This window comes from Anas acuta, chromosome 2 (assembly GCF_963932015.1).
Source record: "Anas acuta chromosome 2, bAnaAcu1.1, whole genome shotgun sequence".
In the NCBI taxonomy this organism is placed as follows: Eukaryota; Metazoa; Chordata; class Aves; order Anseriformes; family Anatidae; genus Anas; species Anas acuta.
In genome coordinates this window covers 50,095,750-50,121,920 of record NC_088980.1, presented here as the reverse complement: position 1 = coordinate 50,121,920, position 26,171 = coordinate 50,095,750, and the positions used below count along the sequence as shown (strand labels likewise).

General features: G+C 36.3%; 2 long non-coding RNA genes across 6 annotated transcripts in view; one reads left to right on the top strand and one right to left on the bottom strand.

Moving 5' to 3' along the window:
- LOC137852710 (uncharacterized) overlaps window positions 1-24,434 on the top strand; it is a 44,317-nt gene extending 19,883 nt beyond the window's left edge. For 2 of the 3 annotated variants that reach the window (XR_011093996.1, XR_011093995.1), the window contains one exon: window positions 17,979-23,246. This is a non-coding gene — a long non-coding RNA (uncharacterized lncRNA). Of the gene's footprint in view, window positions 1-17,978; window positions 23,247-23,607 lie in introns of those variants that run through there. The other variant, XR_011093997.1, reaches the window with a different exon arrangement.
- Window positions 204-21,805, bottom strand: LOC137852709 (uncharacterized). 3 transcript variants are annotated; one of them, XR_011093992.1, is made up of 5 exons: window positions 21,672-21,805; window positions 11,105-11,201; window positions 9,680-9,731; window positions 5,024-5,346; window positions 204-4,533 (listed from the first exon to the last, which is right to left on the bottom strand). It is a non-coding gene; the product is annotated as an uncharacterized lncRNA (long non-coding RNA). The 3 variants fall into 3 exon arrangements; XR_011093991.1 differs by having other exon boundaries at window positions 204-5,346; XR_011093993.1 differs by lacking the exon at window positions 5,024-5,346.
- Window positions 24,435-26,171: the final 1,737 nt, after the last annotated feature.

The following is a 26,171-nucleotide window of genomic DNA, read 5'->3' as shown; positions in this document are numbered from 1 at the left end:
TGATTTTAAATATATTTCTAAAAGCAAACTTTGTTTCATTCTCCTGTGTAATTAAAATTTTAAGACCTGCCTTCCTAAACAGCATATGGGACACAGATTTCCTTGTCATCTGGGAACCAGTTAGATAACTTTCTGTGTATTATCCAAGTTGCAGCTGATTAGGCCATTGCATATACCAGAAGTTTCCTGTGATATTTGTATGGACTACCATGGACAGCAAAACTATCTTGGAACTTTTTGAAAAAATGATTTTCACCCCAAAAATGTCTCTATTTGACTAAGCCAAAAATGTAGAAAATGAGTGAAATCAGATTTCAGAATACCAAAAAAAAAAAAAATTGTTAAAACATGTTTTTGACACTTCAAATTAAAGAGTTTGTTTTCCTCTAAAATGGCTCCCTTCCACAACGTGGGAAATAGTTCAAATCCAGTCCTAATTCAGTCTCTTATGTTATACAGAGCTGAAAACAAAGCTTGAAAGAAGGGAATGAAGGAGAACCACATATGAATCCCCAGGGAAGGAAAAAAAAAAAATAAGTATAGTTGTTCTACTTTCTCTTCACATCTGTTCCCTTTCCTTTAATCATTCATTGGGAGCTGTAGTTCTAGTATAATTCTTATCAGGTATCTATTCCAGCTAGTAAAGCATAATGGTAGTGAATAATCTGTATCTATTGTTTTAACAAATGTTCATGATTTTGTTTAATGATGAAATGAATACAAAATGCTTTCACTGCCTTCTAGCAGGGCTATTTATTTTAACTATTTTGTAGATAAATGCTTAAAAATTCACTCCTTAAATCTGATAACAATAGAACACTTTTGCATGTTTGTTTCTTCCTTTCATACAATAATGAAAATATACTTTTTGTATTTTTTTTTCAAGGTTATGCAGAAAGAAACCTAGTATATTAACTATAGTTCATTAGGGAACAATGGGAAAATTCTGTTTCATTCTATGTCCTGAAAAAAAATATTGGTTAACTTCAAGTTATAATGTATGCTAAATGACTCCAATTCTGCTTCAGCAGTTGGAAATGCAAAAATTATTTGCATTTTATTGCATTTTATTTCAAAGCAAAACTTTTCATGTACATTATACACTTAAATTGTTTTAGTTCAGTTATTTGGCCTGGAAATTAAAGTGAATAAATACTTAGGTGGACAATTGGAAGTAAGATATGTAAGTCTCAGGGTTCCACTGAGAAGAAATGTAGACGTATGGTCAGGGATGTTTAACTGAGTATAAGGGAAAAAGGGAACAGAAGATTTCTGTATTTCTCAGGAAGGAGTATTGTGAGAATTTTTACCAGCAGAAGTTGACTAAAACAAAAATGTGAGGGTTGAGATTCAGGGGATTACTGAATTTGGCCAAGGAATTCATACAGTAAGTTACAAATCCTTGGATAAACTAAGAATGACAATAAGAGGACGAACTCTTAGGAGGCTCTAAAATTGTGATGGATCTGAGGTCTGGTTACATTGAAGGAAATGATGAATCTCATGAGAGTATCCTGTCACTGGAGTGATTTGTCAGGTGGAAGAACCTCTGAAGGCGCTTTAGGGGAAAGTCACTGGAGAGCAGCTCAGTCACATCTTTGTTATTGACTGACAGAACTTTATGATGACAGTCAATTTAGAAAACATCTGAGTTTAACTGTAAATAACTCTTCCAGCATTTCACTAAGGGGAGGGGATTGACAACTGGAATTTTGTAGGTGTCAGTAGTGGGAAAACTCCTTCCTAGCTCAGGTTCAGAAAGGTTTTGGGTTGCCTCATACCCAAGACAGCGATAGGGACTATACTACTACCCATGAAGAAGAAAGCTACAGATCCTGAAGCTGCATTGACTTATTTTAGTGCCTTCTTCTGTAGGTGCTTGGAGGCCCCCTTTGAGCACAAGGTTTCAAAAAAGAGAAAGTGCAGACTATACCACTTTTTTTCTCTTCTCTTTCCCTTCTTGCATGTAGAGATTGGTGTTTGAGAGACTCAGTAAATGGTCAGCCGACAGTCTCATGTGCAATGAGCTACTTTAAAATGGTGATTTCCTTAAGGCAGAATTTACAACTTTGCTGTTAGCCAACATGTTACACTTGTTGGGCAGATCTTCAGTAGCTGTAGTAACAGTCATACATGTTGTTCGGTATAATTAGGTGAAGCCTGAACAGTCTGTACTATGTGAGGATTCCACTTATGTAACCAATGTGAAAGAACATCTACATTCAATCATTTTTCATGACAGAGGACTAACACAACCAAGACCCTTTTTATAGGGGCTATGTATTAATGGAATTAATTCAGTTAATCTTTTTTTTTTTTTTTAAGTAAGTTTCTATGATTTTTGCACTGATATATTCACATACTCTCCATTTTCTATGAATTCATCAAGTTGCAGAGAGATTTTTTAAAAAAAGCATTGATTTGGATGTGAACTGAGAACAAATTGAAATGTTCTTGTCATTTCACCTGCTTGGAGGAAAAGAGGTTTTTTGTTGTTGTTTTGTTTTTTTTTTCTTTTACAGAGATGAAGAATTATTTTCTGTCATCTCATGTGTGTTGCCTCTTTACTTGAAGAGTTAAAGAATATATGCAAGTTTAATTTTTTTTTTTTGTCTTCCCTTTATGTTACTCACAGATTCTTTTTTTTTAGTTATCTCTTCCTAATATTATTATTTTTTTTAAGTCTTAGTTCAGTCTGGAGTCCTTTATCTGACTCACGTTGTTCAGATTGACCCAAATGAATTCGCTGAATGTTCTATACAAACTGCAGGGACTATTTAAAGGCAGTGTGCTAGAAGGGCCATCACAGCTCAGACTAAAAAAGATCCATCTAGCCCAGCATCTTGGCTCCAAAACTGATGAGAAGTGGTGAAAAGTGGATGGTTACTACTGAAGAATGTTATAAAATGATAAGCATGTAGTGATAGCTATCTGCCTTATCTTCCCAGCTTCCAGAGAGATGCAACATCCTAAGTCAGAGGCAGGATCTTTGTGTTGAATAGATCTTGATGGATCAATTTATCCAAGAAATTTTTAATTCACGTCAAATTCAGTAAACCACAACAGCCTGAGGCAAGGAAATTTTAAGTTATCTATGTGTTATAATGAGGCAATGCTTCTGTTTTTATTAGCTTTGAATTAACCAATTATTTGTCACATCCTTGTTTACTGTCTTTTGTGATACAAAAACTTCCATTCCCTATTTGACCTGTCTTTGCTACTCATGATTTGGAGAGCTCTTTTCTCTGTTTATCTTCCCTTCTATGCTGACAAATTGTAGTTTTAGCTGTTCTTAGTCCTGGAAAATTGTTACTGCTCAATTTATACTACATAGAGAAAGATTCCAGGAAGGGAGCTTCCTTGAGTTTATTACAAACAGGGATGCAAATCACTCATGCAGTTTGCTTCCACGGCCTTCTCTCTTCTGTGTGCTCCTTTTGTACCTTAGCAATCTGCTGGTCCTGCTAATTGATAGGTGTCCTGTTTGCTATGGAAAAGGATTAACTGCAAATTTTTGATGGCCCTGTGTGTCTTGAGGCATATGATGTGTTTATTTTCTATTTTCACCTTGAACTTCTGAGGGATATAGTCTTTACAAATGAACGTTTACCCTCTGTTTAACCACAGAAGCTTTTTCTTAAGTATTTACTCTGAGAATTGAACCTGCTGGGAAATATCTTCCTCTCGGGACTGTCAGTTCTCATGTACCTTTTTCAACCTACTACTTTTCCCCACTTTTCTTTTCTTAAACTTGATTATTCCATAGTGGATTTATTCTTGTATGTTCATGTATGTGTAATGTTTAATTTCTTTACCTTTACTTTTAATGTAGCTCTTTGATATGGGACTTAAGGACTTAAGAACTACTTCTTCTTCACCCCCCCCCGTTCCCTCCTCCCCAATTATTATTCCTTTCATTTAAAAATAATCATCTGCAATTTTCAAGTTATTGTGAAGAAAATTAAAAGATGGAAGGTGTTACTTTTTCTTTTAATGCATTATCTTTATTTGCACAGTCATTGCAATTAATAATATTTCTCTTTTCTAAGATAAAAGGATGCTGTCCAAGTGCTTCCATACAGCTAGAAACTGCTGAGCATCAGCAACGTAGCCCACAGGGTGTGACCAGTACACCACCTGGGGATACATCCCAAAGCTGCCCAGTTATGTGTTGTGTGGGATCCTCAGCCACCTGCAGCAGTATTTTGGAGCAGGAGAGTAGCAGCAGTGGGTTATCACTGGGGCTGGAATTTATGGTTTCCCTCTGACCAAGATGTCTGGGACAAGATCTCTGGAGCACCTCTGTGAAATTGCAGTACATGCAATGTAACTAGGAAGGCCACTGTATGGGGCACACAAATTCCAAAATCAGGGAAGTATTCAGGAAAGAGCACTAACAAATGCATTTTTCTCTAATAATTCTGCATTTGATTAACGGACTTACCTTACCTGAATTACCCTGATAAGCTCTGTCAGTTCAGCAGGCAAGAAAAATACTGACTTGTAGCTGCATCTGAGGCAATGAACATGAACCTGAAAGACAGATAAAGGCAGTAAATCATTATATGCTGCTGGGGAAAATTAAAACTTGAAACAAACACTTTTTTTTTTTTTCCTCCTCTAAATTCACATATTAGAGAGGCTGAAGGGACATCTTTAAAAGTCAGCTTACATCCCTGATACAACTATCATTTCATTAATGTGGTTACAGGGCTGAGCCCTGCTAACAAAATGCACAATCTATTTTATTGTCAGCTTTTAAATCAAGCTGTTTCAACAAGAACTAGTCAGACTGTAGGAACTTCCCCCATTTCATTGGAATGAGCCCTACACTATTAGGTATGTTTAGGGGGATATAAAGGATCCATTACAGAGTTTGCTGACTTGCCCAAGACAGCTTTAATAGATAGGGGGCCCACTTCTGTTTCAAGACAGTGGAAGGTTTGCATGAAACATATGAAACATACCAGAGAGGTCACAAACACCATCCACCTCCAAGCGTTTAAGACAGCGGTATAATTACCGTAATGCACAAATGAATGAAATTCTTCTTTTAAAATAATTCCTTGTCTTCCCCCATTCTTCTTTTTAGTGAAAGAGGCTTTATGTCTAGACAAGCAAAGACTTGAAACCTAGTTTCTTCCCAATCAATTTGCTTGTCCTGCCCCTTGAGAACTATAAGCAATCCTTGAAACCTTCAAGAGATCCAAACAAATTATTGCAGAATCATTTTTTTTTTCTCCTTGTAAGTCTTAAGTGCTGAGCTGTCCTGGAACATATGCTGAAATAATCCTCTGCCAAGGTGTGGAATCCAATATGCCTGTAACCACTCAAGCTTCAGGTTACCTGGAAATCAAGAAAGACATTCTTAAATATTCTTAAACATGGTAAAAACACCCTTTCATTTTCAACAGAAATTAAAAATTGTGGTCAGAGACCAAACTGGAGGGAGAACATGCCCTGTCCATGTTTTGGATAGGATATTCCCAATGTAGGAAGTGCATCTGGTTAAATCTGAAGCTTTACGTGACTGCTTTTTGTCTCTTAGAAGTGTCAGCTTTCTTGTCCCCTGCCTGAGGCCATCCCTCATCATGCACTGAGGACTGGAGCTGAAATACTCTTGCTGATCCTTTTCCAGTCTGCCTCATGAGATGAGGATAACAGGCATGTAAGTGAGAGCTCAGTCTTTTGGGACATTTTGTGTCTTCAGTTGCCAGTTACATCAGACTAAAATGCCCCTATATGTCTGCTTCAGTGTCTTCCTTAGGACTTTCAAAGCAGTTCCTCAGTAGCACTGACCAGAGCACCCGCAATAACTGCTAGTCCATAAGTGACTTAAGTTGTGTTTAATGTTCTGAAACAGCTCTGTTACAACATTGCAGTAATACTGTCCAAACCCAGCTCTTTATAAAGTGCTGTATTGTATGCAAGACTGATGTTACCATGCACAATTTGAATGATGACACAAGCAATACTTCTGCTCTAAAACGGAGAAATTAAAGATACCAAAATATTATCTTTCCTCTTGCCAAGGAGAACAGCTGGCAGGATGGGTTTACTGATCAAAAGCTTTGGCCAGCAGACATAGGTTATCATTTTCACAGACTTTCCTTCTGAAATAAAAGATTAACAAAGCATGCTATTTTTTATTTCAAAATTGGAGGGTTTGTGTCTTTCATCTGGTGAAATTTAGCGTAAAAGTGAAAATAATATCAAAGTTACAGGCACCATAGGGAGGCTGTTAATGTGGGAACAAAGGGCATTTGGCCAGTTAAAATAATAAAAGACTATACAACTTTCCCAGTGATGGCTGAAGCCCAATTAGTACTTTCCAAGTAGAGCCACAATATTCCTTTCCAGATTATGTGGTTTGGCATGACTCAGAATGAGTAAACTTACTTTTCTACAAGGGAAAAATATAATTAACAGAAAAAACAAGGTCACACAGTATTATGCTTTAAGTAAGCAGTTATTCACCATGGGGTGTACATTAAACAGTCAATATTCATACACCTTGGACAGGCTGAGGCAGAGGCAAAGTAATGTCTCAGCATACAAAAAGATACATATATTATCTTTATAATACGTGCACCTATGTGCAAGGGTAAAATGCAAATAGTTATTTTATTTCCTTACTAGGGGATGTGAAAGGAGTGCATATTCAATGTCCATGTGCATAGTGCTCAAACATATTTTTCGAAAAAGTACTCTGTCAATTACCATTATATAGTTCTCAGTAATAAATAGTAGTTTAGATATTTTCCTTTAACTGCTTCCTTTAGATATTTTTTTTCTCTTGCTAAAGGCAGAATTGTTTGGAAAATTCCTTTTGTCTTAATTAATTTTGTTAAGAGGACTTGCAACCTGGATACTCACATGGAAAGGCACTAAGAGTCTGTTCTTATTTGTAGCAATCCACTTTATAGGACTATGGAAGTTGCATGAAGCCCACTAAGACTCAACAAAGCTAGAAGTAAACCAGCAGGGTAGGGAAAATGAAAGAGAAACTTCCAGTTTGGAGGTGAATGTGCAAATGATTTGTAAGGATAGCTTTTTTCTTCTGTCTGTTTTTTGATAGTGTTTTTAAAATGAACAGCTGCTCGGTTGGAGCTCAGGTAGAGGGGAAATACACGTAAAACAAAAGAAAACATGGTGGCTCAGGGTAAATATATACTATGGCAGCAGAATGAAAGCTGCCCTGCTGAGACATCTGGTTGTTGCTCTACTAATGACACTGTTCATGAGAAAGTGAAGCGATATGCCAGGAGGAAGATGAAAAAAGAAGAAAAAGTCAAACTTCAAAAACCAGGGAACCACTCCCATCACCTGAAGCTTAGACCACACACCTGAAAGGGAGTAACCCACATCCAGTCCCAGCAGAGAATGAACATCCTTATCTCCCTTTCAACTCCACCAGTTTGCAGTCATTTTATATACTTTTAGAAAGTGCTTGTAAGGGAGGAATTGCTTATTTATTTCCTGCTCTTTTAATTATTATGGTAACCTGTGATATCAGAAGCCTTCATTAGTCGCAGCGTAGCTCCTGCATTATTCTGTTTGTATCTCAGTTGGAACAGTTTTTTCTTCACTTCCCAGCCCCACCTGGGACTACTTGCTCTGTTCAGATCCCAGACAGCCATCTGAACAGCCCTCTCTGCTGTAGTTGTGTGTGTGAAGGAGGAGGAAATGCATGGGTAGCAAATGTGGGAGTAAATATGTGATCTGCTATATTGTTTCAATGGTTATGTATAGGTAACATGCACAATATTCATCCTGACTTCTCTTTAAATTAATCCACAAGTCAATAACTAATTGCATACAGTACTGGAGTGTCATCTACACAAGTTAAGATATGCCCTGAAATACCTGATTTTTAAGTAGTTACTTGAAAGACAAGAAAATCCTCACTGGCTATGGACTTGCTCTAAGTATCAAACTACTTCGAAGCAGAAAAAAAAAAAAAAAAGCCTTACATTATAGACTATTATTGTAAACCACTCCCATTTTGACAGACTGAAGAAGAGACGGCAGTACTGGGGCAAGGAGGCAAGGAGCAGAAGGGCTGTCCCATCAGCTGCTGCATACTTGCATCAGCCTGCATGGTACAGGAGCATCTGTGCTAATGCACAGCCCCTATTTCCTCGAGTGGAATTTTCCACACTTCTGTTCTTGAATCAGAATGTATCTTCTTACAACGTGGAATTACAACTTACGTAATCTTTCTACTGTACATACAGTGGAGCATGTATTTTTGCTCTTCAGCATTTCACCACCACCACTTAATCTAAGCATATACCTTAACCCTCTTATTTTAACACAGATTGATTTCACTGGTGTTAGGGAACTGAGGTGTCTAATTAGGTGGTCTAACATATTTATGTGATTCAAGTTTATGAAGAAATGGAGATAGTATAAAAACAAGGAGAAGATAACTAAAATTTGGTGTACCTAAAGACAACTTTTCTGTATCTCTATACAAAGAAATCTACTTTTATGAAACAACAGTGTTATCTCATCTTGAGTCAGAGCTCTAAGAAATCTAATGTAAAGGAACTCAACACAAGAAATTCAAGGCAAATGACTGAGGAAAAAAAAATCCATTTTACATAGAAAATATTTTCTGGATACTTCTTCATATAGATACCATAGAAAAGGTTTTACTTTATATTAAGTAATTAGTGAGACAAGCATCTCATATAAGTACAATCTTCTTAGCTAGGAAAAAAATATTGATTTTAATTTTAAAATTGCACCAGAATGTTCTGCACAAGAGGAAAAATAATTGCTTTTTACTTTGAGAATAATGCAATAATAAGATAAATGTTCAAGGGTGAATCTCTGCTCTTTGATGAAGCCATCATAGCTGCTTTAAATAACTTAACAATCTCTTTCTGTATAGAAACTGTAGTCATGGCAAAATTATGCTGTGGAAAATAACATCTTGTCAAACAAGAATACCATGTTTACCTACAAAATCCACTATCCTGGCATGCAGTAATTGTATTTTATTTTTCCTTGTGTTTATGTTCTTGCAGTGCTTTCATCACCCTTGTGGTTCTGTGTATCCTCCAGCACTGTATTAAGCAATGTGACTGATATCTGTCATGTGTACTTTAATTCTTTCTTAATTAGCCTAACAACTCTATCAGACTAAAATCAGTCATATGGTATTACCATCCATTGCATGTTTTACTTTGTCTCGTGTTTCTCTTTGTAAGGTAGTTTGTAAGTCCCTTTCCTTTATCAACAAAGTAAGTCTATCGCTGTCTAAAGAGGAGAGAAATGAAAAAAAATGTCCCAGTTTGACAAATACTCTTGTAAACTACAACTAGTAAAACTGAAAGAGGAGAGTTAGAGGAAAGAATCACTCTCAAATTAATCTTGTCAAGCCAGAATGATCATTTGCAAGTTTCTGCTACAAGTTACTGATGTCTGAACTTGTCTCAAATATTTCTTTAAAACTGTGAGTTATAGGTCAAGAGAAATAATCTCTTCTGACAGAAATATCAACTCAATTTTTGAAACCACTATCTGCATATGTTAAGTTTATAAGTCACAGATCTCAGGATTTGTAAAATCAAAGCCTTCCAAACTCAGCTTAAGAAAATAAAAATACCAAGACTTATTCTTCTTTTGATGAGAGTCATTATGTTAACTCCGAAAAATGCTCAGAGCTTACCTGCTTGTTATACCAGTCATTAGTCCACAGCTATCAGCTCCACAGGGATTCCCTAAACAGAATACAACATATTAAAACATGACTAGCAACACACCAAATAGTCAGTACGTTAAATTAACCACTTCAACATCAAAGAAGGTATTATATAGCAATAGTCAAGGAGGGCACACTAAGTAAAACTAGCTTTTAATAACTTAATAAAATAATCCTATATAGATACAAATTCCCATCTCAATAAGCAGATTCCCATCAAAGTTAGAACTGACAAAAAGATTTTTTTGAGAATTCTATTAAGCTGCATGCCCTAGTAATTAACTCCCTTTTTGAAAGGATTTTTATTTTTCCAGCACTCAAAAAAAAAAAAAAGAAAAAACAGACTATCATATTTTAAAAAGGTTTATCTTTCTTCCTCCAAAAAATCCCTCAAAAAACAAGTTCATCTTTCTTATAAATGGAGAAGCTCCAGCTAGCAACAATGTTCTAGTCTTCTACTCTCTTTAATCATACAGCAACAGGTATTTTAAAATTGCTGGCTTCCATGTCAAAATATGGAAATCTAAATCATTTTCTTAAAGATTTAAAGTTTTCACATTCCTGGCTCGTGGAACTACCAGTGCAAATTCATTAAGATGCTTCTGAAAATCTCAATGTCTTTTTAAACCTAACAGATGTAGATTCTTCATTCTAAATGCCTGATACTTGAGATGCAACATTTACAACTAGATAGCATCAAAAAGCTTTTGCTTTGTGAACAACTGCAGAAGTACTGATGTAAATAAATAGGCAAATCCTAATTAATCTGAAACAGTCATGTAAAGAAAATATTTCAATGCTACTCCAAAAGCATAGACTCTGTGAGTCTTAAGTGTTTAATTGTTATGTCAACTTCAAAAAATAATCAAAAACAAGTAAAAGGACAGATATACTATGGTGTGATTTCTACAAATAGACTTGTAAATAATACTGCTACTACACAGCAGTCTAACACAGAGACTTATGAAATTATTTTGATTTAGATAACACTATTGTTTTCTACCATTAACAATGTGGAAGTAGCTAGAAGCTATGTGCCATGCTTCAGATCCACAACAGAAAAAAAAAATAAATCTGCTTCTTGGACAATCCAGAAACCTTTTCCCTAGCTTTACTGGGGAGAAGGTGATGGACTGCACACCCCCATACTTCTTGCATGCTACTATGCTACTTTGAGAGATTCTTTGAGTTTGGGAGCTTCTGCTCTAGTGGATCCAAGATTTATTTTTTTCCCCGTACAAAGTAAAATACAGTATCTGAGCATCTATGAGTACGCAAAAGAAAACAGATAGATAGATTTGCAGACATATAGATAAAAATCCTAGGTTACTGTGTGCATCATACCAGACTTAAACCATTATGTTCTATCACAGACTTCTGAAAAATTCTTACTCTTCAATGCATCACTCCCAGTGCTTTCAGTATGTTATCTCCCTTTGTCTCCCAACACTGTTCCTTTTTCTTTCAACTTATTAAAAACATATGTTACCTTTGGAAAAAGCACATTAAGAACAAACACGGTTAAACTATTTCTTAAACAGTAGTGTTGGCAGAGAGATTAATTTTAAAAATTGTTATAAAATAGGAGATGAGTTGCAAACAACATAGAAGGATCTAGGTAGGCAAATTAGGTGACTGTGGAGTTAAGTTGTCAGTAGGATACAACCATGAAAAAACAGATGTCATCTAAGGATGGACCAGTTACAGTATTTCTCATAGAGAAATGAAAACATCTGTGCTAAAGCACCTGAGAGCTTCTGCACAATTTTTTTTTCATCATGATCATGGAAGATAAAACAGGTAAAGAACTGCAGTGATTACCAGAGAGAAGTCATCTTAAGAACAACGCTGCAAAATTTTTACTTGTTTAGTCTAACAAAAGCAAAAGCTGATACAGAAAATACTTATTCTCTAAAAACACAATACAATGGTAAACAGTAGGCAGGGATAAGAACTATTTACTCTACTGAACAATGTTGGCACAGGAACAAATGAGTGTAATTTAGCCATGAATAATTTTAGGCTGGAAATTAGAAGGTTTCTGACCAGAAAAGTGGTGAGTTTCTTGTACAAATAGTGGGGAAAAATAATAATAATTAAAAAATAAAGTTATTTAATGTTGAGTATTGTTAAATTCATGAAACTGCCTTGTGTAACTAAAGAACTGTCTTCAGGAGACAGTTTCCAAGAATTATGCTTGCCTGTTTTGTAAAAGCAAGGGCAAAATATATATATATATATATATATATGTATGTAATTATATAAGAATGAAATCACATTTATGCATGTTATTAGAAATAGGGCTTAGGAAAATGCCATCCATATGTAAATGTGTCTGTAATTAAGTTTGTGCTTTGCTACAAGAAAACAATTTAACTTGATAAGTAAGTATCATATTGTACTCCAGTGTTTGGAAGTTGATTTTTCTAAATGGAAAGATGCAATCTGTCACATGCAGATTTCCTTCCTTCCTTCCTTCCTTCCTTCCTTCCTTCCTCCCTTCCTTCCTTCCTCCCTTCCTCCCTTCCTCCCTTCCTCCCTTCCTCCCTTCCTCCCTTCCTCCCTTCCTCCCTTCCTCCCTTCCTCCCTTCCTCCCTTCCTCCCTTCCTCCCTTCCTCCCTTCCTCCCTTCCTCCCTTCAATAGTTTACCATTCTAATTCTTTTATTTTGCCTTGTTGTATTCTTTTAGTCTCTTACATTCTAGAAAATGCTTTTATGAGGTCAGCAATGAGAGACAGCTGGAAAAAAAAGTCTACCTATTACACCAATCTGACCGCATTTGGCTACTGGCTTCCTCAGATAAGCATTTGTTGTTAGTGTAAAACAGCATTAGGAGAAAGAAAAAAATATGTCAATTGCTATGGAAAGACATAGTCTGAATATCAGAAAAAAAAAAAAAAAAAGCAAACATAAAACAATGTTTGAGTTTTGAGTTAAAATAATAACTTGAAAAATGTTGTGAAACTAATTCCACAAACACAGAAGGAATTTGCTGAGATTGCAGTTACGAGGTTTGCCTGGAGACACAACATGAAAGCAGTGCTTAGGTTTTTCTTATGCTGCCTGTCATGCCTGTAATGGTCTCCCTGTTAATGGCCAATAAATGTGGTTCACCTAACACTGTAGTGGCCCTTGAAATTCAAAGCTGTGTTATGCCACTATGCCATCTGAGGAATTATAGTTGTTTGGAAACTGGACTGCATCCTCTCATCAGCAAAGCCAAGGAGCAGAAAGAAAAAGAAAATATTGCAAAATCAAAATAAAGGTATTCCCCTATCTGTGTCAAAATATAAACAACTGACAGAATCCCGTTGAAAACAGTGAAAGGATTACGTATGTGTATTTGAAAGTCATGCCAAAATTCTTTTTGCAAATGTATGTGTGCAAATGAATATAATTATACATTTATTTTCACCTTAAATTGGTTATTTATATTCACTCTGTAAGCCTACTTACAAAAGATTACTGTGGAAGAAACTGTAATCAGTTGCAGTATGCATAAGCTATTAGCTTATAGGTGATACGCTCATCAAATATTCTGAAAATACATCAAAACATAATCTAATAATATATCAAATGTCCCATTGTTAGTGTACTTGACCAGATAGTGGAGGAATTTAACTGTACTATGTAGAGGAAAAGGGCACATACAAACTTCCCACCTTGCTGATCAAGGAGAAGCACAGTTATGCAGGATGGCTATAACAGGCTTCACTTCATTTGCTGAAAAAAATATAACAGCCCTAACAGTCACAGAACCAAATTAAATAACTTTAGAATAAGAAAAAACATGTACATGTGATGAAGGCTTTTTTTTAGTGAAAAGTTGGTTAATTATTTGTTTATTGACATTAATTTGATTGATTTGAATTTTATTGAAATGATACAAGATTTTGATTGAAAAATTCCAATACAGGTTTATTTTTGCATGTCTACTATCACTGAAATATGTTGTTTCTTTGCTGAAGAAGATGTGAACGTCTACCTTTTTTCCAGCAATCAAGCACAAAAGTACATGTTTGGAAACATGTTTATGGACAGCTACAGAATAGATTTCAGGATTAACTGTCTGAAATACAGCAAAAAATAGACACTTCCATATTTCCATAATTTTGTTAGTGGCTGAAATCAAGTGGTGCAAAGATGTAGTAAAAATAGTGCAAAATAGTCAAAAGCAAGAAACTCAATTTTCAGTTTACTTTAACTCAGCTTTGTACATTTATGAAACCTTTTTTTCTCTTCTTCCTTCTTAACCACTCCTTACTCATAGTTACTAGCCACTGTATTCTGTAGCTTTTACAACTAACAGCTAACTGAAACTACAGGCCTGAAGGCCTCAGGAAGTTTTTAAGAATAAAGAAGTCCACCTCATTAATTTTTTATTTTTTTTTTTTTGTCTGTAGTTGTTACTCAGGTACTAGCCATGATGTTGCAAGGTTGCTGACAATTTTCACATTTTTTCTTTACTTTTTTTACTTTTGCTTGGGAAGTACAAATGAGATACTTTGATAGTGTTATGTTCCCTTTTAAAAGGACATGTTTCTCATTAGGAGTTGTTATTTCTCCTTGTATTTAGTGCTTAATGGCCAAAATTACTTGTATATTGAAAAGTGAAAAGGGACTTCTGAGGAATGCATTTCCCCTCTTTGAAGTCTGCTCTGCCCATCCCAATAGCACCCAATCAGCAGATGGAACTTTTTAAGGTTCCACTGCCACTTGTAAGTGAATAGCTTTTCATTTAGCTTTTGAAATTGAAAGTACAATTCCCAGGGAGGAGAAACAAAGAGAAGCTACTCTTAATTGACAGGTTATTTGTGTTTCTGAAGGTTACATATGTTCAGCCACAATGGAGGAAGAAATGCAACACTGAGTATAATCAGTGCTCAGTAGAGCTTAGGTGTCTCTCAGTAAGTTCTTCTCTTCAGTGATGGTGAAGGTGTCATGAGCTGAAATTGAAGAGTGGCAGGGATCCTAAGAGATGTTTTGGCATATACTATCGTATACTAGGTAGAGTATTCTGCTGAGGGTAAGCCTTTAGAAGTAATAAAGATCAGATTTTGGTCCCATCCCTTCTAATTTCTGCCTTATGTCTCACTTCTTCCCCTCATTAGCCCCCTCATAGCATTCTCTTTAATATAGTTAGATGTTATCTAAATTTATAATCTCCAGGTTTTAAGACCTTTTCATGTATCTGCTGTGATGCAAAGGGACAGGTGAGATCCAAAGTTTTGGTCCATGTAGTCCAACCTCTGGAAGAATTCATGTTTTAACTGGCAAACTGAGCTTAAGGAATTAAATTAGCTAGTAGCATGGTTCTGGTTTCCATCAACATTGAGGGTAGTATGAATTAGGGGCAATGAACGTATGGTTTTAGGTTAATCTTTGGGTCAAACTACTTTGCATTTTTGGCAGGTCCTTCTTTTGCCTCTGCCATTTGGTTACATTGATTTTTGAAGCAAGTTTCCCTAGTGGACTACATTCTAATCCAACAGGAAAAAGTAATATCTGGGAAGCTATTAAATGAGGTTTCAGTAGCTTCTGTAGTTTCTATGTTAATTAATTGTCAGAAAACTGAATAAACCAATTTGGGAGTAGAGAAGAGTATCACATAAAAGTACTTGCAAATGGCAGTAAATCCTTGAAGATGGAGAAAAAGAGTAAACACAACACACTATTTAGAAACTGGATGAAAAACAATTCTAAAATAACTAGGTTATTGATCTGCCATATGAAAACTGCAGTCCTCATTGTGCAAAATACACCATGTTCCTTCATCTAACTTTGGTCTCAGCTTGCTCATTTAAATAGTTTTCTCATGCAGACATAGCAAGATTGACTGAGTGCTGGATTATTAATGAATTTAAATGATCTTATGGCTCTGATGCAGTTCATAATCATAATTTAAAACAAATGAACAAACAAACAAAAAGACCCCTAACCTTTATGATTATAGTTAGAATAATTAAAACTCATGTACACATAATAGGAATATTCACAGATTCTCATGATCTAAATTGTATGTTTGTCTAAACCAACAAGTTTCTCTACTTCTGATATTCCAGGATATATTATTTTATTTACTAGATTTCACATTTGTCCTTTGAAAATACGTCTCTTAAAAAGGTAATGTTGTTTCTGTGGGTGATGAAAATGAACAACTTACTCTGAGTTATTTAATGAAAAATCTAGAAACATTCCTATTTAAATGGTAGATTATATATATAGTGACCAAATTTTGTGTGTATATGTCTATATGTCTCTCTCTCTATATATATATATAACACAGATACAGAATTAGGATATTCTTACTGTTCTTAAGGAGAAGGAATGCATAATAAAGTCATTATTTTCCCAGTTATATGAAGGTGTACACATACAAATCTGTATGTGGTTTAGGCATAAGAAGTGTATGCAGGTAACTCTAAGTTCTGTTAAAGCCTCTTAGTGCTTCTCGTTTACATGACATTGTTCTCTGCTGGTTACAATCCTGCCAGACTTCTGTCATTCAGCCGGTATTTTCTATGCAGAGCATTTGCATCATGTTGTCTTTTTCCTATGTGTTCCTATTGTTGTTGTTATGAATTATTAGCATGCCATTGCTTGGAAGCTCGTGGCCTTGCCCCTATTTAAAAATACAGTAAATGTTCTCATGCCTGCATGTCTGGAGAGTCTAGTAGAGGTGGAGAGCAATGAAGAAGGTGTTCTCCCTGGGAGATATACCTATTGGTTTCTTTATGAAAATCCACCCATGCTGGGGTGCTTGGAGCTGCCTATACTTTGAAGGTCAGACTGGAGCAATAAAGAACCAGCCTCATACCACAGAGCTGAAAAACAAAAGCTCAACTGGAGGGCAGAAAGGAGAGTGTAAAGCAGAATGGCAAAGAAAAGTCTGTTTAGAAAGTATTAGTATTGACTAGCCAAAGACTGGGAAGTAGGTTCAGAAGTGATAGTGATAGCTGTTGTAAAAGGTGTGGGAAGCCCAGGGAAGGTGTTTTGCATGTGCAGAGGGATTGTGACAAAAAAGTCGGTATACAAAATGGAAAAATGCTGAGATGGAACAAAAGAAGCAACAGCATGGGGCAAAGAACTTACTCTGTGCTCAAGACAAACACTCTAATGAGCAGCAATTCGGTATGTTTGTCCTCATTTCCTGGGGAAACCAATCCTTGCTTACCACATAACACTTTGCATTGATAGCAATGCAAATTTGCTACAAGGTTTTCCTCTAATACTTGTCTGTACATTATCTGACTCATATTTGTTAATGAAATTATTTTCATGATGTGTCCTGTAGGGTGAAAGAACTGTGTTTAGATAATCTTAATTATAAAAAAATAAATAAATACACAGAGATTAAGGTATCAAGTATTGTCTTATTTGGGACATACAATGTGAAGTACCAGAAGATTTTTGATTCCTTTACAGAGAAATGTAAATCCTACACACATCCCCTGGCTCCAAATGTTGTTGTGAGAGCTCAGTACTTCAGCAATTTAGACACAACTGTCAACCATTTGGAAGATGAAGCGCATATCATAAAAAAGTCTGTTTTAAGTGATTGCCTAGCACCAAGTTCTGTAGCAGAGGAAAGGACACACTCTACCTCTTAAATATAATAAGAGAGCCATTGAATATCAAAAAAGATGAAACTGTATGCAATTCATAACCAGCTCAGGCCTCTCAGCTTACCTGACAGAGACTGTCCCTCAGGAACAGGTAGCTGATAAGTTTAATGCTGATAAGATTTGAAGAAAATAATTCCATCTTAGAAAAGGAATTTAATCCATGCTGATTCTGTGCATAATACCAGCCATGCTGTGTCACCTAGAGGAAAGGTGAAAATAATGTTTTGGCTTTCCAATGTAAATGGGATCTAGCTACTTAGGCTAATATGAACTGTATGGTCAGCTTAGAGATGTTAGATGTGCAGGGCTTAGGTAGATCCCCTTTTCCTTCCAAAACAAAACAAAACAAAATAAAACAGTATTTAAGCTGTTCTCGAAGAGTACTACTCTGTATGAATGTCTATGTGAATAAACATATTTGGAATGTATTAGGTTATGGAAACAGTTTTTCTCCAGTCTCAGTATTGATTGATAAGTTGAATTTTCTAGGTGAATATAACAAGAGCTGCCCACAAACACATAGAAACTAAAAGTGGACCTATTTCTCTTTAAGTAATTAATAACTATGTTTTATTTAACTTAATAACTATATGGGTAGTCACCCATCTCAAAACCTCTCTGCATACCTCTCTCTCCCCTAGCCAAACAACCAGGCAATTCCTACTACGAGCAGAGGATATGTGATCACACCTGTTCCCCAGTCTCAGCAAAGTTTCTCAGCACTTACTTCCTACAGGTGGTATCGCTACAAGTCAGAAGATTGGGTGGTTTCTTTTGCCCTTGTGCCATTTGATATACTTTTTGAATTAACATAAGGAGTGGAAGAAACAGAAATTGGTGAGTATGAGAAAAGCCTTTCCTATTGAACATTTTACTGTGTATAACTGAGTATAATTCAACTGTATATTCCCTAGTGCACAATATCTGTAAAATACTGAGTATAAGTGAACATTACAATGGCAACCTAGAGTTAAATCAAAACAAATGGGATTTTTTTTGTGTGTGTGTGTGTGTTTTTCTTTTTCTTTTATTTTTACTTCGAGAACATTTCCCAACTTAACATTTTCCACGAGTGCTAATTCATTGTGTATTCAGGTTATGCATGTCAAGTCACAGATTAAGTATATTGTTGCAAACATGCTTTTGGATACGAAAGGGGAAGGGGAAGGGAAGGGAAGTTTTCAGACACAGTTGGGGCCTTATTTTGAATTAATGTTCATTTTTAACTTTGTGTTCAATATGACAAATTTTAACATACATGTAATTAGGGGGTAACCTGATCTTGAACACACAACAATAAACTCTATTGGTACAAGAACTGGGAAAGTCGTTATCTTCTTTGCAACTCACATTTTGGAATCCATTTTCCCTTTCTGTCTGTCAGAAATCATTTAATTTTCAGAACTTTTGCTTATGTTGCAGTTGTGCAGATAAAATCACAGAGCAGGTGCATGTTTATATTTCATTAAAAAAAAAAAAGTGAACTGATACTGTGAGGTGCTATGCAAATATTTTAAAACCAAAGTTTTTTTGTTTTGGTTTGGTTTTGGTTTTTGATAGTGTGTATAATATAAACTGAAATGGCAAAATTGTTTACCTCTATCACATCCTATGGTTATCACATAGCATCAAAAAGGGAATAAGCCACTTATGTATTTTAACTGTGTTTATGAGCTCATTTGGATTTTCCTCTGTTTAATTCTGAGTTTTCTGCATTGGAATGGTTGTTTTGGAAATGTTTCTGTTATTCTTTCAAGTCACTTTGGTCTTACTTTATTCTTAAGACTTTTGTCTGGGAATAATGGTGTCATTTTCATAGCAGCCAGACTGCAGAGGAATCTAGAGATGCTTTATACATACTTATCAATAATGCATTTTTCTGCATTCTCAGGGGATCGTATTTCCATAGGCAGCTATATTTAATTCAAGAAACTGTAAGGTGAAAAATGAACAATTAAACAAACAAACAAACACAGCAGACCCTCCTACTCAGGGCTTTTGTCCAAGCAGATACAACCATTACAGATCAAAACGTATGTATTGTACAGAAGCTAATAAGAATTGCTAACCTATTGAATACAAATGTTATGAACAGATATATGGTCAAGAAGGTCCCTTCCATTTGTAAATAATCCTATCCTGCATTGCTGGTTTAAGTGTATGTTTAGCTGAGGTAATGTATCCCGGTGAACAGAAAGCATCTTCTGTTCAACATTATGTCAGCTATAGTGGACTGTACCCTTATAATCAAAACAAAGCAAGAAAACAAACAACCAAAAAAGCCAGGAATAACTTTCACAAAATATTCATAATGGAAGAAAATGAATCAATGCATTTTTTATATCAGTGGCACAGGGCGTCTTGCCATTAACCCTAGTGGCAGTAGAATGGACTCCCATATGTTTTTTATGTGTCTGACTGAATCACAATCAGTGCCTAGATGTAGGTGAGGGCGTGGATCCAGCAGAATACGTCAATGGAATTTTACTCAAGTGAATAATTCTGTTTAATGGGAAACTTAAAGAAGTGGTTTGGCCCTAATTTTGCAGAATCATTTACAGACAAGTAAAACACAATGGAAACATAAGCACAAAAATGGACTAATATTGTAGTGTAATATAATGTAGATTAACTGTTGAATCACTATTGCTAAAATTTTTGGCTTTATTTTAGAAGTTTAATATTGTAGGTTCTCCCATTTATTTCAGCACATACAATGACACAGCTTAAACTCTTCAGCTGTAGCTGTGTCTGATTAGCGATAGCCATACTAGGAAATACATTAGTGGTACAGTTGGCTATATTTTAATGCTTTTTTATGGGGTAGTATTGCTAATACTCATTTCATGATCATGTAGCTGAAAATGTTTTAATGTTTTTTTACCTGATTAGCATGTGCAATATATCCTGCAGGCAGCCTGCCTTCTTTGAAACAACCACCAACCCAAAATGCAGGTCTTACTCACTGAGGTTCTCAAACTTTTTCAGAGTACTTCATAACAGAGTGAGTCTCACAAACAACCTCACCTCCTGAGGGCACTCTCCTAAGATCCTATGGCAACTACTGAAGGCACTTACATTGAGAGACAGCATTAGGCCTGACCAGCACTGAACATTATAAAGATGAGGCCAGTACAGAGCAGTAGGAGAAAGCCAGTGGCACATTAAGAATTCAGAATACAGAGTTAGGAGACTCCAGAGTGAATCATAGCACAATTTGGCTCAGGCCCTGAGATAAACATTTCAAGAGCATTTAAACTCCTTATTGTTTCTGTTTTGCTGCTGTTAATGAGGATATCTAGCAACCCATGACAAACCACTCTCTACAGACTGTCACGGCAGATAAGACTGGTAAAAAAAATCTGAACGCAAATGCTCTACAGAAATAAAATAGTTAACAGACTACAATTGCAAAACAGTATATGATTCTAATGATTATGGTAATAATAATCACATAAATGCTAGCAGGTACTTGTATGATATTCTTCATTCAAAATCCTGTTTGCATGATCCTATCATAATTATACAAGTATGTTATATTTATGTATACAAAATCATAAAATAGTCATCATAGAACAGTTAAACCAAAACACCCAGTTCTCTTCTGAAAAGTTTAGTCTAAATCTCTTGTTTTATCACCACAGTATCATAGTATAGATTTTATAATTTCACTAGGGTTTAAGTCTTTGTTATGTGGGTTTAAGTCTTTGTTATGTGCAGATTTTTCTTTGTTAAGTTGTGAATACCATGTGAAAAATGAAGAATATATATTTAGTACTGAATAGACTAATTAATTCCAGCTGGTGTGGTAACTTGAGAGTATGCTGCCTAAGAAAAACAGTCTGCTAAATCACATTAATGAATAATCTAAAATTCAAGATTTTTCAATAATCATATTTTGTCCCCTTTCAAATTCCTTTGTTATCACAGCTCAAGCTCTAAAACCTTCTGTCTCTTCTACCTCAGAGAACAGTATTAATTTGTGTACAGGAAATTTAGAAATACAATGAACAGTGCTTTAAGAAGACAAAATATCTACAATCCAAAGGTTTCAAGAACATCATTATTTAGGTATAACAGTTTCTTATTTAACAAAGAGTCAAAGCTGAATACAAAACCAATTCTTTGTGCAAAAAAATTCTGTAAATGTATTTTGAATAAAGAAGTGTATTTTAAATATGCTTTCTTGTCCAGTTTTAACATGTACAAATACTGAAACACTTAATTAGATGTCACAAGATCATGCTTTATTATATAACTATGTGCTATAAACATGCATTTTTCCCCAAAAGAAATGCAACACAGTCATATAAATAAGAAGAAATATTGCTTACCTTCCTTAGCAAGTACTCCCTGGAGGCAGAGTAAATCTGGTTATAAAATGAAAAACAAGATTGAAGTGTACAACTCACACACATACAGACAGCAGACACAGTTGTCTCCATGAAGAATGCCTGTTATAGCCTTCTGTACATTTTTTCTAACTTCTCTGTACTGTAGTTATGCTACATGGACTCTGTGATTAAAATTACATTGTGTAGCATAGGTATAGGCACCAACATACTGCATAAATGGCTCTTACTGTTCCAGAAGTCACACACCATCCTATAGAAAATTTACACCTCCAAAACAGAGATACGTTACAATCAAGCAGATTGTGGCAAAACACTGTGCCTGGCTTGTCCGTAAAAGTTGTTACTTTCAGTGATCAGTACATATTCACAAAGCATGCTATCTTTACATTTACATATGTATATGCATATGTACAGGCACGCATTTATAAACAGAGTCACAGCCTATCTCTCACTACCTCTTACTAAATGCTGAATAGGGGGGAAAAAATCTCGTTAGGATTACACACAATCATTTCCCTTGACCATGGCTTTTGCATTCGATTGTCATGTCACGCAACCAAGACCAGTGATGCTAGAGAGCATTTATAACCCAGACACAAGTAATTATTCACATAAGGCACCGAACTCATTTTGGCTTCCCCTGCGACAGCACTGCTACTGCTGTAGCAGTGCAGAGCCGCTGTGCTGTTACTCATTTGCTGCAGTCTTTGTGCAGAAGTATACGTTATAAACAAATTAGTAACACAATGACATCCAATGCCCAGCAACTAAAGAAAATCATAGAGAATCAATCAGCTCCTACAGCAGGCATGTAGATTGGCTGTAAAACCATTTAACAGTAGATAGATTTTCCTGTGCTGTCGAAGTTAAAGGCACCAAAAGGAAGCATATACTAAGGCATTTTTGTTCCTCTGTGATATTGATCCAATGCCAGACGTAGTAAAGCACAATGGGCACACAGTCAGCCCTGGTAAATTAGGTAAATTGGAGATCATTTGATGGTATTCTATTGTTGCTATTGTAATCACAGTAATTTTCACTGGTAATGGTGCTTCGTGATGAAGTGCAGTTCTCACAGGATAATTGTGAAAGGTATCGAAAAATTCAGGGTGTAGCATCTGGTTTTAAAAGCTCTTCAGATTCAAATTGGCATTTTACTTTATCTTGAAAATTTATTAGAGATTCAGATCATGCCGGTTTAAATGGAAAGGTGAAAGCAGGGTAATTTCAATCTATGAATTATTCAGATTCAGACTGGTGAAATTGCCATCCATGAACTGATTCTCTGACAGTCTCTTTTGCAGAGCCTCCATTACGCTTGTCATTTTTATTTCTTTATCTACAATCTCTTTCTCAGTTACTGCGCTTGTCCCTTAGGGCTGTGCTTCACAAACCAAGTATTTCAAATTGGCAATAACCTAAATGTGTTGCAGTCTCAAATCACAGTCTCCACAGGCTGTCTTTTCCAAATCATTAAAAACCACATCCACGATGGTGTCTGTTATGCTCTTCGATTAGATGAATTAAAAAAAAAAAAAAAGGAAGAGAAGAGAACAGGGCATCATATCGTAGAAGAGTTATGTTCCTGTAACAGTCCAGCAAATAAAGTGATGCTTTGTGTTGGTTCCTTTGTTGTCAGTGTAACCCATTCTAGCTGCATAGCATCACGCAGGAAGAAACAACTGTTAAAGCAGGCTGACTTTGTGCCCTGATTTCCAGCAGAAGCAGATAAGGGCTGCTTTACAGGCAAACTAATCCACGCAAACATACACTCAGAGACCAAGCGCAAGTAATAGCTTCTTACAGGCAAGAAAAAAGAAGTAATAGTAGTAGTAGTAGTAGCAGCAGTTGTAGTAATTGTAGTATTAGAAGAAGGAGAAGCGACTGGATAACCGAAAGTGTTTCGTTCTCACAGACTCCAACTGATACAGACTGCAGTCCCAGAGACTCTCCACTTGATGGCTGGTTGTGTCATTGCTAGTCGCCTGCTGCCCTGTATCCAGAAGGACTGGGATTGATTTAGTTCAGAGTCTGGTTTCTCATTTGAGCTTTGCTATACTGCTGTAAGAAATTGCGGCAATCTGTATTACCAATCTATACGACCCTGGGATGCTGGCACGGCTTCAGCAGTGGAGTGCCTGCAAAGGCCCCAGTCCGGCAAACAGTGACAAACACCATCATCTCCTTTGTCCTATGGCTGCAGGTATATCATCGTGGCATAAAGAACCTCTTAGTATACAAAATGAGAAACCAGGCGTTCTTCCTCAGAGGCAGTTTGGGTACCGAGCTCCGAACAGTCCCTGTTCAGCTGAGAGCGCTGCCAGGCTGAAGCCAACACATCCAGGCTGCATGTCTGTTCCTACGCTAACACCAGGAAAATCTCCCTCATACAAAAAAAAGACAAGAATAAAAAATCTATGCTGCTTTGTGCCTGGGTCTATGCGTCTGCTTTGCCGCACTGCGACTAGAAAACTGCAGCACTAAGAGCTCTGGCAGTTGCGATAATGTAGAAAGCAGCAGCTCTGTGACACAGCAGTCAGCTGACTTGCAGTGTTATCATTCAATGTCCTCTATAGAATAAGGCCAGTTTCTAAGGTAGCACCAGAAGGATGACCTTGCATACAAAAATTGGGCTAGAAAGAGCGGCCGTACACTTGTACACCTGCAAACGATTTGGGGGTGATATGTACCATTTGCATCAGGAACATGTGGGTCTTTAGCCGTCTCTTTTCCCTTCCTCCTTTCATTCTTTACAAAACAGAACTTGGCATTTACTGAGCAGTTTTCCTCCTGCAGTGAAATAGTCAATATAATAATATGCAATTGATTAAAACACTATTGATAGGTAAATTAGCTTAAAATTATTGGTTGTAAACCAGATTTCTCAAAAAAAAAAAAAAAAAAGTAGGTTTTGGTTAGAAGAAAAAAAAAAGAAACGTGACTACAGACTCACTTCAGGAGAAGTAATGTGATCAGGTAGACACATCTGAATGGCAAGTCTTAATTGGCAAGAACCCATTTCTGAATTCCCATCTAGACATTTCACTACCATGACTGAATTTCATGGCTCTCTGTAGCTCCCAACTAAAACCACTTGGAACATTTGGTTGCTCATGCCTCTGGGAAATTGGAGTGGAAAGCTTTAAAGTTACAGCCGGCAAATATGAGAACTGTTTAAAGTTCAGAGTCAACAGGAAGCAAGCGCCTTACCACCACCTGGGACTTCAAGAATTCCCTTGGGGAACATGGGGCATGTTCTTGAAAAAATTCACCATGCATCTACCTCCTTAAGTGATACATAAAGCTAGAGCAGCTCCTTCCAAAATTTCTATAAATCATCTTGCCAATCAGTTACAGAAAGAATTTATGTTATGTTATGTTATGTTATGTTATGTTATGTTATGATTGTTATGATTGTTATGTTTGTTATGTTATGTTTGTTATTGCATTGGCCTAGGACAGTTCAGTTTCAACTTGTCTCAGAGGACGTGCCATAGTTGCACAGGCCAGAACTAAATTGGTTCTCACAGTTACTACTGGAGACTGTTTATTTCAGTGAGACACTTTATAACTTCACTATAAAGTACTCATAAAGTCAAGTAAGTGATCAAACATTATACACCAAGTTGGTATCCATTGTTATAACTTTGATCTTGCTAAATTACATTAAAGTGGACATAATACAGAATTCTGCTATAACGAAGGAATTTGAACCAAAAAACCAGACGAGCAATACTAAAACCGTAATAGTGGTAAAAACTGTGTTGTATCTTTAAGGTGCAATTCTCTTAGACAATGCAGACAGTAGAGCACCCATGCAAGGACTGCACATCCATTGCTATATTGCTTCAGGGAGAGAAATGTCTGTTCTCATGTGTATCCAGTTAATGGACGAGTAATATAGCCACAATCCTGTCACTTCCTTAATGATATTTTATTAAATGCCCCAAAGGCATTTAATTCCTGCAGTCAGCAAAATCAGCACAGATGTCTAGTGGGGAGATTCCTGCCCTCTCTCCTCCCCTTCACAAGGTAACAACCACAATCCTCAGTTGCCTGCTGTGCCTCCATAGCACCATGCATGTGGTATTCAAGAATATTTTTTCATACTGATATAACTCTTATAAAAACTAGGAAGAAGCATGAAGTCTAGGCAAACTCCAGAAAGCCGAAGGTGCCTGTTTTTCTGCTATGTATGGATTTGATGGATGATTCGTGTTATCTTAATGGGTAGTAGTGAACCTCTTGCAGCGTCTCTTGGTTCTTCTCAGAGCTAGCGCCAGAAAACTCAGGTGTGCTTGGAGGCCCCAGATAAAAGACAGGGAAAGAGGGGGAGGCTCTTTTCAGAACTGGCCATGATTCTCCTCTTCTGCTGAGCTCCTCTCCTTTCCTCTTTGGCCTCAGGAAAAACTGGGTGGGTGTTCCTCTAACAGGGGTCTTTCAAGCAGCAGCCCTTCCAAAGCTAAAGATGGTCTGTAG